This window comes from Triticum aestivum, chromosome 1A (assembly GCF_018294505.1).
Source record: "Triticum aestivum cultivar Chinese Spring chromosome 1A, IWGSC CS RefSeq v2.1, whole genome shotgun sequence".
Classification (NCBI taxonomy): domain Eukaryota; kingdom Viridiplantae; phylum Streptophyta; class Magnoliopsida; order Poales; family Poaceae; genus Triticum; species Triticum aestivum.
Genome location: NC_057794.1, coordinates 231315094 through 231328036, shown reverse-complemented (window position 1 = coordinate 231328036; position 12943 = coordinate 231315094). Strand labels below are relative to the sequence as shown.

General features: G+C 43.4%; 1 long non-coding RNA gene across 3 annotated transcripts; it reads right to left on the bottom strand.

Annotated features, from left to right (window-relative positions):
* Positions 1 to 6463: 6463 nt before the first annotated feature.
* Positions 6464 to 10311, bottom strand: LOC123043916 (uncharacterized). Of its 3 annotated transcripts, none has more exons than XR_006419724.1 (3): positions 9655 to 10311; positions 6893 to 9286; positions 6464 to 6713 (listed from the first exon to the last, which is right to left on the bottom strand). It is a non-coding gene; the product is annotated as an uncharacterized lncRNA (long non-coding RNA). The 3 variants fall into 3 exon arrangements; XR_006419723.1 differs by having other exon boundaries at positions 6464 to 8176; positions 9151 to 9286; XR_006419722.1 differs by having other exon boundaries at positions 6464 to 9286.
* Positions 10312 to 12943: the final 2632 nt, after the last annotated feature.

Below are 12943 nucleotides of genomic sequence, written 5' to 3'. Positions count from 1 at the left end.
CTTGCGTCATGAGGTGGCTGGCGCCGCCTAGCTACAGGGTTGCAAAGCCCGGCCACCGCCCACCCCTGACGGGGGCGTAGGGCACACTGTAGCCACGCCCGCTCAGGCTGGCGTAAAGGGGGAGCACTATTGCCATGCTTAACTTGTCATTGGAAGTTATCTTCTTATGGCTAGCTGGCATGCGCCAGCCGGCTGGGCCGGGTAGCCATACCCGGCCGACTCGCGCTGGGGAGCCGGCAGGTAGGCCAGCCGGATTGAGGGGCCTGGTGTGCCCCGATGTTTTAAAAGGGGATCCGGGTTCCGTTGCCTGCCCAGGGGCATACCCCCGACAATGTTCAGTCTTATGAAATTATTGATAAAAGTGGGTTTGGAGGGGTCATGACTTTTGTTAATGTTAATCCCACTATCTCGGAAGATTATAAATGTTTTATGCATGTGGCTCATAAAGAGAATATTGTTTATGATAGCTATATTGTTGAATTTGAGTATGGTCCTACATGTAATAATTACAAAGAGGAAAATATGGTTGTAGAAATTTTCACGTTACTAAATCACCTTTCTTTGTGTTGGAATTATTAGTGCTTCCTTCTTCTTGTTTGCATATGCTAGAAATTTCTTGTCTTGATAATTTGTTTTCCTATAAAATCCCTATGCATAGGAAGTATGTTAGACTTAAAATGTATTCCTCACATATTTTATGATTCTCTCTTTGTGCTTCCATTCTTGTCTTTTATGTGAGCATCATTAATATCCCAAGCCTATCTTAATGGCTATAAACAAAGAGCTTGTTGGGAGACAACCTATTTTTTTGGTGTGCACACAATTATGCTACTGTTATGGTTGTGTTTTTGTGTTTAAATTAGTTTTTGTACCAAGTAAAGCCTTTGGGATGATTGGATGATAGTTGCTTTGATTCTGTGAGAAAACAAAAAAAATTGCGCTCAGTAACAAAATTATTTAAATTCACCGGGGCCTGATAAAATTCTGAAATTTTTACACATGATTGATAACAAATTTCCCATGTTGTCCTAATTTTTCAGAATGTTTGGAGTTACAGTAGTATGGTCATTGTTTGAATCATTACATATTGTTCTATTTTCGACAGATTCTATTTTCATTGCATTGTTTGCTTGGTTTGATGAATCTGTGGATTGTATCGTGGGGGTATAAGCCATGGGGGAGTTAGAATACAGTAGGTATTATGTGTTGGGGAACGCAGTAATTTCAAAAAAGAATCCTACGCACACGCAAGATCCATCTAGGTGATTCATAGCAACGAGAGGGGAGAGTGTTGTCTACGTACCCTCGTAGACCGTAAGCGGAAGCGTTATGACAACGCGGTTGATGTAGTTGTACGTCTTCACAATACAACCGATCCTAGCACCGAAGGTACGATACCTCCGCGATCTTCACACGTTCAGCTCGGTGACGTCCCATGAACTCTAGATCTAGCTGAGTGTCGGGGGAGAGCTTCGTCAGCACGACGGCGTGATGATGGTGATGATGAAGTTACCAACGCAGGGCTTCGCCTAAGCACTACAACGGTATGAACGAGGTGGAAATCTGTGGAGGGGGGCACCGCACACGGCTAAGAGATCAACTTGTGTGTCTATGGGGTGCCCCTTCCCTCGTATATAAAGGACTGGAGAAGGGAGGGTTGGCCCTCTCTATGGCGCGCCCTAGGGGGAGTCCTAATCCCACCAGGAGTAGGATTGCCCCCTTTCCCTAGTAGGAGTAGGAGAGAAGGAAGGGAGAAGAGAGAAGGAATGAAGGGGGGCCGGGCCCCCACCCAATTCGGAATGGGCTAGGGGGCCGCGCCCTCCACCTTGCCCTTCCTCTCCTCTATTACACTAAGGCCCAATAAGGCCCATATACTCCCCGAGGGGTTCTGGTAACCCCCCGGTGCTCCGGTAAATGCCCGAACTCACCCGGAACCATTCCGATGTCCAAACATAGGCTTCCAATATATTGATCTTTATGTCTCGACCATTCCGAGACTCCTCGTCATGTCCATGATCATATCCAGGACTCTGAACTACCTTCGGTACATCAAAACACATAAACTCATAATACCGATCATCACAGAACGTTAAGCGTGCAGACCCTACGGGTTTGAGAACTATGTAGACATGACCGAGACTCATCTCCGGTCAATAACCAATAGCGGAACCTAGATGCTCATATTGGTTCCTACATATTCTACAAAGATCTTTATCGGTCAAACCGCATAACAACATACCTTGTTCCCTTTGTCATCGGTATGTTACTTGCCCGAGATTCGGTCGTCGGTATCTCAATACCTAGTTCAATCTCGTTACCGGCAAGTCTCTTTACTCGTTTCGTAATGCAACATCCCGTAACTAACTCATTAGTCACGTTGCTTGCAAGGCTTATAGTGATGTGCATTACCGAGAGGGCCAGAGATACCTCTCCGATACACGGAGTGACAAATCCTAATCTCGATCTATGCCAACTCAATAAACACCATCGGAGACACCTGTAGAGCATCTTTATAGTCACCAAGTTACGTTGTGACGTTTGATAGCACACTAAGTGTTCCTCCGGTATTCGGGAGTTGCATAATCTCATAGTCATAGGAACATGTATAAGTAATGGAGAAAGCAATAGCAGTAAACTAAACGATCAAAGTGCTAAGCTAACGGATGGGTCAAGTCAATCACATCATTCTCTAATGATGTGATCCCGTTCATCAAATGACAACTTTTTATCCATGGCTAGGAAACTTAACCATCTTTGATCAACGAGCTAGTCAGGTAGAGGCATACTAGTGACACTCTGTTAGTCTATGTATTCACACATGTACTAAGTTTCTGGTTAATTCAATTCTAGCATGAATAATAAACATTTATCATGATATAAGGAAATATAAATAACAAATTTATTATTGCCCCTAGGGCATATTTCCTTCAGTCTCCCACTTGCACTTGAGTCAATAATCTAGATTACATTGTAATGATTCTAACACCTGAATGAAGATGGTTAAGTTTCCTAGCCATGGATAAAGATGGTTAAGTTTCCTAGCTCGTTGATCAAAGATGGTTAAGTTTTTATTCGGACTCCTCTGTAATGAGATGCTCCACCCATGTCTCGGGGAATATCTCAAGGAAAGAATCATTGCAAGTGGCTCTATCCAGCCTTACCTGAATGTTCTCCCCACCGTCTCGTTTATTATCCCACGTATATGGGTATCCCACAAAGCCCAAGTCAGCCAGCCCGCTCTCTGCCAGACAGTCCCGGAAGTCCTCCATCTGATTGAAGTTTCTCTGGTTCCCGCCTATTTGATCCGTCTGGAAAAGAGCCTCATTAAAATCCCCCGCGCATAACCACGGAAGGTTGTCTTGCCTTATGAGGTATCTTATTTCATCCCATGATTTTTGGCGTAGCTCGGTCTTGGGCTCACCGTAGAAACCAGTGAATCTACAAGTTTTGCCCTCCCAAGATAACTCAGCATCAATGAAATATTGGCACCAAGGCCTCACCTTTACCTCAATATGCTCTCTCCACCACAAGGCTAGTCCTCCGCTCCTCCCCACACAGTCCACCGCTACACCACTCTTGAACCCAAGGCTCCACTTCAATTTCTCCATCGCCCTAGATTTCTTTTTTGTTTCACAAAGGAACACCACCGCTGGGTTGTGCGACCTAATAAGGTCCCGAAGCTCGCCAACTATCGAGGTAAACCCCAACCCTCGACAGTTCCAGGCTAACAGATTCATGGTGACCGGCGGCCCTGCATCGCGGGGTCCGCCCTATCATTATTCTCAGAGATACGGTCAAACACACTCGACGTCTTGCGCCTTGCCTCGCGAATGAACGCATCATTTGATGTCTGTCTGTCAGGGTCATCTTTGGCCACCCAAATCTGCTTCGGTCCCCTCTTTCTGCTCTCCTGCTCCCCCCTTGGGTTACTCCTGTAGTGGCATCCATAATCATAATCAGGACGCGGCTTCCTCACATACGTACCCCTTCTCTTGTCTCTAGGATCCCGAGCCCTGGAGCCAGTGCCCCCATCTCGGTTCTCCCTGTAGTATGACTCCTGCTGATCATAACCGTGCCGCACATCATCCTTGCCCTTCCGCTGCCACTCTCGGTCATATTTAGCATTGCCTTGTTGCTGATCAAAGAGTTTATTCCGAAGCTCTCTCTCCCTCCTTTGTTCTAAACCATGGCGCAAATCATTCTCCTGGGGTGGATCAGACTTTGCATTTCTCTTATGAGGGCTAGTTACCTCCGTTTCACCCGTGGCCCGGCCATGACCCTCGCCAGTGCGATTGTCCGCCGTTCCATTCAAATCACCAAATAAGTTCCGCTTGACTGGGACCTTTGTCTTCTTATTGCCCGAGCGCCCCACATCTGCACTTCCTTTGCCCTTGAAATCCATATTTCCACTACTACTGCTCCCTCCCGCTCCAAGTGAGCTTTCCTTTATATTACTATTTCTGCCAACAGAAACCCTAAGCCATTCACCCCATTGGGGTGATGAGTCCACCTGAGGGTCACATCTCGCCCCTACATGCACCAACCGTCCACACTCGAAACAGAAGTGTGGTATTTTTTCATAGTGAAAGTTGAACCAGGTCCGGGCCTTGTCGTCCCGTGAGGTCCTAAGATAGAATCCTCTGACAAGTGGTTAAAAAACTAAGATTTTCGCCCGAACCCTTAGTTCATTTCCTCTTGCACGGCCCTCCTTATCCATGTCTACCTTTACCACCTCACCCGACCAGTTACCCAGCGCCTTCCCAAAGACTTATGTCCTTCTGTCCGGTGGCAGATCGATGACCCTAACCCATACGTCTATCTTGTCAAAAATCATCTCAGAGGGGCGTTTATCACCTTCATACTCCTTCATAATCAAAACATTGAAATCATACTGCCACAGCCCATTATTCAAAGCATGGCGCCAATCCCCCTCACATCCAAACTGCACTTCAAACACGTTTGAGCCCAGCTCTCTAAACTTTGCTTCCTTGTGTAGTCCCCAAGCCCTGTGCATAGTCTTCTCTAGAACACTTCTCACAAGCGGTCTCGAGGAACATACTTTGCCTACTGCCAGCCACTTGGGTGATTTGGCCACTGGTTCATCCTCCTCAAAAACAATGCCTTCCGCTTCCTTATCCAACAAAACCATTCCTCCCAATCTGGCCGAAAGACTCGACATGGGATCCGAGGTCCTGCTCTCGATTGGAGATTCAGATGCATCCCTACTCGCCGTGCCTCCCGATCTGCGCGCCACCGGTGTGGGTCTCTCCTTCCCCGTGGCCGCTCCGGCCGCGTGCGAGGCTCCCACCTTCGTCTGGTTCATCGATCCCCCTGCTCCCATCGGTTGAACAGGTGCCCTCTTTGGAGTAGCCGCCGCCGTCGATGGAGCAGATGCCATCTTCCCCGGATTTTCCTCGTCTTTCCCGAAGCCTTCTCCGCCATCAGCTCTGCCCCCTGGTGGAGAAGCAAACTTCGCCGGTCGGTGTACTGGATTGCGTCGTCGCCGTCCAGTCCACCACCGTATCTTCACCACCCCCGCACACGAAACCCTAACCCTAGCACAGGTTCGCAATCGCCAAGCAATCGCCTTCTTGTCGCCTTAGCGAATCGTTACGTGGTGGACCCTTCCTGTCGAAGTTCTCTCTCTAGATTGTTGGGATAGAAGAGAGAGAGAAAAAGAGATATGCACGTCAATCAGAGAGAGTTGGTTGTTTCCATGTTTGGACTTTGGATGAAAAATAAAGAGACCAGTTGACACATGAGGGAGAAAGACATTGAGGCGGAAACGAAAGAAAAGAGAGATCAACCACATACCAAATATTTGGAGATATCATACATGCTAGTACAAATTCCCGTACGTTGCACCGGACAAAATATTAAACATAACTTGCTCCATACGCCATTATGCAACACTTTTTAATTCAACTTTTGCAAACGTTAGAAATAAGGTTATTTCCTTTTGGACCATAAAATTTGGACGTATCCTAGCAATATTTGTCCTAACCCATTTCAGCTCCCCGATGAAAGAGTAGTTGTCTATTGAATGTCTATTGAATAGTCTTTCAATCAATTTTATTTTGTGTTATTCAGAAAAACATGAATATATATTTATTTTGAGAAGGTGTATTTTATTTTCAAGAATACTTTTTAAAATGGAATCATTTTTATGGTGACGAACATTTTTTTTTGGAATATTATATTTTTTTTGTAATTTATTTTGCACTATTTTTTGGGCTTGACCCATTGAAAGACTTGACCGACACACACAAGCACTACATGCTATTCTAAGAAATTTTCTGTTTATATAGAAACTCAATCTGCACTTGTTATAGTAAAAGCGAAAGAGGAAACACATAAAACCAATGACAAACAACTATGTATAATATAACTATGGATCAAGACAGTACATGGCACAGTAGTGCTTGCAATTTCCACAATATTATCATTTCAGAACCCACAAACATCAAATTTTAAAGCACTCCATTAACTCTTATAATTGGCAACCCCAAAAATGTATATCCTTCGAAGCTCCAAAAAAATTTACATGTGGTGAAGAACTTCTTAAGTGATGTCTTAAGTACAAACCAAACTCCAGCTTTGCTTTCTAAAAAAAAACTTCGAGCTCTACATGTTCATTGTCTCCCTGCTCACCGCCTATTAACTGTTGGCTGCTAGAATTCTCTTTGACAAATCACCTCCACCGATTGGGCTCCCTACACAAGCATATTGGTAGGAAAACAATATTAGTTATGCGTTTAGATGTCAAAAATGGAATCAGAAATTTGAGTCATTTGACATTTCGAGATGAATTGTACTATTTGACATACCAATTTTACTTTGGATTTTCCTGATTATAATTTATGAAAGTACACATAATAAATCAAATAAATACCTTGTGGGAGATAATCATATGTCTCATCGACTTTGATCTCTTTATGTGAATCTGGTTCCTTGACATCATGTAATGAAAAAACATGAGATGATGTCGAGCTAGATGGGGATGGAGGTGATGCCAATGGATCACGATCTCTCTAATTATCTGATTCGGGCACAATCGATTCAAGACATAGTTGGTGACATAGGTGATGGCTCCAGAAATACCTGATTCGGAATATTTTGTTTTTTTGAAGATTAATGTACAGACTAAACTTGGAATTTTTGAGGAGTACGAGTTTCACTATGCAATTCACTGCCGAGGCTAGCAAATGGATGCTAGCAGGAATTCTCTGTTTTCTTCTACCACATGCCAAGCCTCCTGACACGTATGACAAGTGTACCATTATTTTGAGAAAGATGCAAGGTATCACTCTAGCATCATGTCCAAGAATTACTGTAACCAAGTTCAAGCCACCATGTTCAGGTATATGTAGTCAGCAACATGAAATTTCTTGGTTCAATCCTTGGCTAGTAGCACCAATTTTTCAGAAAAAATAAACTGAAACAAGGGCTTGTATTGCTGATTAGCTGAAACGTAATGCAAAATAAATCAAAAAACAGAGGAAGTAGTTGGTTTAATGCCTCCAGCAAAGTAAAAGTCAGAAGGCCACGTGTCATGATTCTTTAGACGGCTACTGAAACATATGAATTAAAAATAAGCCATTAAAGTTTTTGTTGTTTAAGCTATTATAAAGTAACATCTCAGCATTTAACTCCGTGTTAGCTATTTGATGCTAATGTGAGCATGATATGGCCGAAACTCTTTCTTTTCTGGAATTGTATGGCCAGAAGATGAGCAATGATCCATACACCACTATATGTGCTAGTGAACCAATGAGTGGATGTAGATACGCACATGCAGCCATGCATGTCCCAAACTGAAACGCAAGTCATTAGTCTTTTTTTACGCATCAATCTAGGCATCTAGGTTTTGCATCAGGGTTGCTTGTAAGTTGCAATGAATTTGAGAACTGAAGATTCAATGGGAAGCACATGAACATACAGAGAACTAAGGGGGGAAACAGAATCTGAAGAGCAATCGGAAGTAGCGCCAATTTTTCACAAATAGCAAACTGAAACAGGGTCTTGTATCACTGATTAACTTTCAAGGCGAGACATACCTCTGGTGTAGCCACCTCAGACGATGGACGGCTCGACGGATGTTCTTCTTTCGCCGGTGGACCTGACATTGGACGGCTCGTCGGATGATTTTCCTCCGCCGGCGACATTCGACGTTACTCTGAAAGTTGCAATGCGACATGATTTGATGGAGATTCTGGTCGAGGGACGCATCATGATGGTCGAGGATCCTTCCCCTCCATATTTCCACATCTGAGAAACATTTTGATAATAGTTGTGGCCACGGTAATCTTTTTATTCCACCTTTGGGTCTCTTTGATTCAAAATCTTTTCATGGAAAATTCAGAGGGTTGAGTTCATATGCTTGTTTTTCTATGGGCCGCACCTATTTGTATGAGTGAATTAATCCTATTGGAAGAGTTGTACAAATTCTTTTGCACTACATTTCTTTGGAATTTTTTTATTTGACACTAACCTCTTGGAACGACCCTTCATTTTCTTTTAGAGCATCTAACTAAAATAGCTCGCTTGCAGATTTAATGAACAATCAAATGAGAAAATGCCACATCTGAACCAAAGGATCACATACTGTAAGGGGGTCATGTGATGGCATTGAATGGAACTAAATTTTGCCGTGCATACAGAGCAGATGTTTGTTCGTGCATTCGGGAAAGCAAGTCCGGTCATGGGGCAATGAAGATGGATGATGCTAAGAGGAAAATAGATCAACGGGGACAAAAATTAATGGCAAAGCATTCTCAGTGGAAAAGTGTCAGAAAAAACAAAGAATTGAACCAGAACAAAAGTTAACTATGCATGTAGTGTCTTCCCAAGCATTCACATGCATAGCTGAAAATGCAGTGTGAGTAAAAACTTGCCAAATGCGAATGATCCATAAAAAATATGTATTGGTTGAACTATATGATAAAACACACATCTTAAAATATATTTTTTCTCGACATGCATACATATTGTCCTGAATGTAGATGCTCCTAAAGAAATCCTGACATGAACATCCATGTCGATGGTCCTAAAGAAATCTTTGCAGCAGCAGAACTTGTCATGCAAAATTCAGACAGGGACAACTTCTCGCCTACACACACATGCACATTGTCTGTTTGGGTGATTCATTACCTCATAGTGAAGGAGCGAAGTGGCTTTTGATCTCATCAGAGAGAGGATGGTGGACGAGCTTCAGTAGCAGACGGCCGTTCAGACATCGCTAAGATCTCCCGTTGCTAACTTTCATTGCTTTCCTGACCCCATGATTCTGAATATGCATGCCATAGCAGAAAGTAATATGTTCAGTACAGGTGAACTAAATCAACACATCTATATTTTTGAGGTATAACGCAACTCTATGTTTAGTTAAGGTTGCTGCTCCTTTCCTATGATATTTAATTTATTTCTGAGATATAAGCATATGGCTTACTAAGTCTGAAGTGTGAACTGTTGCCACCTCTTGGGCAGGAACCACAACACAACATAGAGCAAAATAATTCTACTGTGTTTTTCAGATCGTAAGCTTCAAGAGTAGCTTCAGAACCAAATTCATTTTCAATGAAACGCTCCAGCAAGAGAAATTCACTTGTTCAGAAACAAAAGAATGAGCAAAAGTTAGAACACAGACACGCATACCTGTAGGCGCTTCAGCCGTGTACGGGAGAGCTCATAATTCTTTGCTCCAAGGAAGGAAAGCAGTGGTGACCGTGCCCAAGGCAGAGGATATCAGGATGTGGTCGTGATGCCCCTGGCCGAACTACTGTCAACCTCAGGTGACGTAGATTGGTCCTTGATATAGATGAATGAGATGTTCATAGAGGTCCTAGCTGGCGGCGAGCGAGAGGCTGAAGGTGCGGCCTCCATGGCCGCTGCCCATGGCGTGCACAAGGTTGAGGTCGGTCATGGCGGCGGTCGGCCATCAATCTGGCAGCTTGGCAGAAGGCGACCATGAGTTCTCGGTAGGTGCTGGTGGGCAGTGCAGGCGGGGCGGCACAAAAATAGGAGCTTCAGGAGGAGGCGCAACGCTCGCCCCATGGACGGCCGGCGATGGACCCAAGCTGGGCAAAAGGAGAGGGCAATGGATCGGGGCAAGCTTGGGTGGTCGCTGCTGACCATAGGGCGGAGAGAGAACGAGGGGAACAGAGTGGAAAGAGGAGGAAGGCGGGCTGAGGGGTAGCGCCGGCGTGGCCCTCATCGGCGGCGGCCGGTCTCGGGCGGGAGACGCGGAGTCGGGTGGTTGGGATGGGGCGTCTCTCGCGTGTGGCGGCGCAGAGGCAAAGTTGGGGAGGAATACCCTAGCGAATCATTTTTTTACTTTGGCGGATGGACTGTGGGTTTAATACCTAAAAAGCACAAGGACCTTTGTGTAAAAAGGCCATAACGGTGAACCCCCCAGACTCAACGCGTGCTTTATTATTATTAGGAAAAGACCAGTAGTAGTGCTCCTTTGGCTTGTTGCTACGCCGCTCATATTTTTTCGTTGCAACTTGAGTACTTGGTTGCCAGCGCACGTGAATTCCTTTGTGTGTTAGGCTCACGTCTCTAGTATGTTCTGGCGTAGGACCAACACTCAATTATTTTGAACGAGTTTTCAGCTTGCATTAATTAACGTGATTGTAGCATTTTTTTCCACATACATAAAGCCACGCAGCTCCGCATATTTCTACACCGTGTATACATACGTTCACCTGGCAATCGCTTTACCCAACTTTTCGAGCTATTTGACATCATCGGTTGCTGATCACCGTCTGTTGTATGGTAAGAACTTGCAAGACTTTGATTTTTGCTCTACTGTGAGCGTTTTACCATGACATGCCAGTAGTTCATAGGAACGTTATTGTTGGATTTTGTTTCTTGTTTCTACTAATCATGGCAGGTTCGAGAGTCAGTTGGGCTTCATCAATCATGGGAGACGTGCCATCACCTCAAAGAATACAACCACCATCACAAGAGGTACAAAGAAATCAAAATGCGCACAAATAGTTTCTTGTTTCCATGCCACCTTTTAATGGTTGTTTTTAAGCCTGATTTGTATATTGAATGGGACTTCCAAATAAATGATATATTTGCTTCCCACATTTTTTCTGAACATAAAAAATTTAAGGTCGCGGTTGGTACTTTCACTGGTTTTGCTACTGTTTGGTTGAGTGAACATTGTCAGTTATACCTTGATTATGTACCTACTACTTGGGATGATTTAAAACTTGTTATGAGATATAAATTTGTCAATGTTTATTATACTCATGGCATGATTAAAAAAACTACAATATTTAAAATAAGGTAGTGACACTGTAACAAAATATTATGATAATTTACGAACTACCTTGTTGCACTCCTTTTTAGAATAAAGTAAAGATGATTTTATGGATAGATTTTGGGGAGGATTAAACCATGATATTCAGCAGATATTAATTCATGAAGAGTGTTATCCTATGGACCATTTGTTTCGTCTTGCTTCTAAAGCTGAATAGGAAATAAAACGGCGTGTTGTCCATAATGAGAATAAGCACAAGGTGCATATTTCAAGCGATGATATGGTTGTTCCTTCAACTACTAGGCGTACTATGACAACCACATCCGTTGTTGTGAGGACTACATCACCTCCACCATGTGACACATCACCTCCGAGAGTGCCTACATCATTTGAGTTGATCATAAGAGGTAATGACAAAGGTACCGATCTTCCACCTCCACATGAGTATGATGAATGCCTTGTCCATTTAAAGGAACTATGCGATTAGCTACCCACTACTTTGATCACACCAGCTATTTTAGAGGACTATGTTCATGATTTGACTTCGCCATGTGATCAAACAATTTTGAGTGAACCCATTGAATTAACTATTGACGTGAAGGAACCATCTGAATCAGGGTATAAATCAGATTTGGATCAAATACGTTTGAAAATAGTTGTTCTAATGTTTAATCATTTTGATATGACCTCTAAACTTGGTGATGGTTCATCAAGGTTGGGATGGTTTAATTTTAGTGATGAGCATTGCCAATATTTTATTATGATTAAGAGCTTCACTTATATGTGCAAAATGAGTTCAATATTTTCATGCCTTTGACTTCTTGTGTTAATATATTGGCTTTATATTTCATGAATTTTGAAGGGTGCTCTTGTATAACCGTGTCACATGTGCCACAACTGGGATCAGTAAAAATGAATGACATATACATATACAATATGTACACCTTGCCTCTTTTGTTAGCCATATTTTAGATTAAGCAACCCGAGGACGGCTTTGTTTTCAAGAAGGGGAGGATGATGAGGACATGGCTAGCACAGTTACACCCACAACCCCTACTACTATACCTATTGGACCAATTAGTAGAGCTCATGCACGCCAGTTAAATTATCAGGTACTTCCGCTTCTTGGTAATGTTTCTAATGTTCATGAGAATGTGATGCTGCCTAACTTAGATATATTTGTGTTGGTTACAGTAGAAGCACCTAGTATGGACAAGAAGAATGAACACTGGAGCATGATCAAGCTTTGTGATGAAGGTGCATGCGAAGGGAACATGAATTGTGTTTCTGGTGGAGATTTCCGTACTTTGAAGCCACTGTGATGACATACAAGAAGATGGACGAAATATACAAGATGGCATTTCATAAATTTCGTCCATAGCTTATTATTGGTGTTGCGCCACCTTATTTGTGGGCAAGGCCCATGTAATTTCGAAATACTACTTGATAGGCTATTTTTAGAGTCTGTATTATAGGGGAAACGACTCAGGAGGTGTTTTAGTCCCACCTTGCCAAGGGTGGACAAAATCCCCTCTCTTTTCCCCTATAAATACAACCCTTAAGGCATCCTTTAGACCGGGGTTTTATTTAGTTTAAAGTTAGCCACTGCTGCAACTTCATGAACTTCGTTTGTGTTCAACGACAAGACCAAGAACGCTTTTAGAACCCCAC